The sequence below is a fragment of the Terrapene carolina genome, unplaced genomic scaffold (genome assembly GCF_002925995.2).
Source record: "Terrapene carolina triunguis isolate 2854851 unplaced genomic scaffold, T_m_triunguis-2.0 Scaffold96, whole genome shotgun sequence".
NCBI classification, from domain to species: Eukaryota; Metazoa; Chordata; order Testudines; family Emydidae; genus Terrapene; species Terrapene triunguis.
In genome coordinates this window covers 57,789,718-57,790,889 of record NW_020664447.1, presented here as the reverse complement: position 1 = coordinate 57,790,889, position 1,172 = coordinate 57,789,718, and positions in this window count along the sequence as shown.

Genomic DNA, 1,172 nt, shown 5'->3' with positions numbered 1-1,172 from the left:
ACAATTTGATCTCTTATTATTAGGGCTCCGTGTCTGGCACAGAGGTCATGGAAGTCACAGATTCCGTGACTTTCCGCGACCTCCGTGACTATTGCACCAGCCAGTGTGGCTGACCCTAGGGCCCAGGAGATAGCCACACTGGTCGCTGCTAAAGCAGCTCTGCAGTCAGCCGCTCAGGCGGCCCCGCAGCCAGCTGCACCGGCTGCTGCTCGGACGGCCCCTGGCAGCTGGCCCTTGGGCCACTCCAGCAGCCGCCAGTGTGGCTCGCCCCAGGGACAGCCTGAGCAGTCGTCCTGGGGGTGGTCGAAGCAGCCGCTGCTCGTTGGCCCCCAGCAGTGGTCCCAGAGTGGCTCCCGGCAACTGGTGCCAATGGCCTTGGCTCCCCCCGCCCCCAGCAGCAGTCCCCCGATCCCCATCCTCAAGCAGCGGCCCCCCAGATCCCTGAAGCAGTGGCCCAGGGGGTGGCCGGAGCAGCTGTTGGCCGGCAGCCCCCGGCAGCAGTCCTGGGGAGGCCGGAGCAGCAGCTGCTCAGCGGCCCCTGGCAGCTGGTGCTGCTGGCCCCGAGCAGTGGCCTCCTCCCCAGCAGTGCTCCCACCTCTCAAGATTTAGTCATGGGTATTTTTAGTAAAAGTCATGGACAGGTCACAGGCTATGAATTTTTGCTTATTGCCTGTGACCTGTCCATGACTTCTACTAAAAATACCCATGACTAAATTGTAGCCTTACTTACTATTGACTCAGATAGATTCTGGAAGTTACATGTCTGACTTCTTATCTTGAGATCTGTTAAAAATGATTCAAAGGTCTCTTCCTTCATTCAGTGGTGCTGGAACACTACAGTGGGGGTGCTGAAAGCCAGTGGTCCCCAAACTTTTTGCTTTGCACCCCCCTTATCCTTGTCCACGCCCCCTCTCCCCAGAGCTGGGGCCAGCACTGGGCCATGGCTCCAGGAGGGTGGTGGGATGCACACGGGGGTAAGGAGGCTGAGGCTGGGACCACAGCTGGGGCCAGGAGCAGAGCCCCGGGTGCGGGTCCTGCAGCCGGAACCTCGCATGCGGGGCTGGGAGCAGAGACGTGGGCACGGGACCCCCGGCCCAGGGCTGGGAGAGGAGCCTCGGGTGTGGGGCTGGTGGCAGTTGGGACCCCGGGCACGGGGCCAGGAGCAGAGCCCC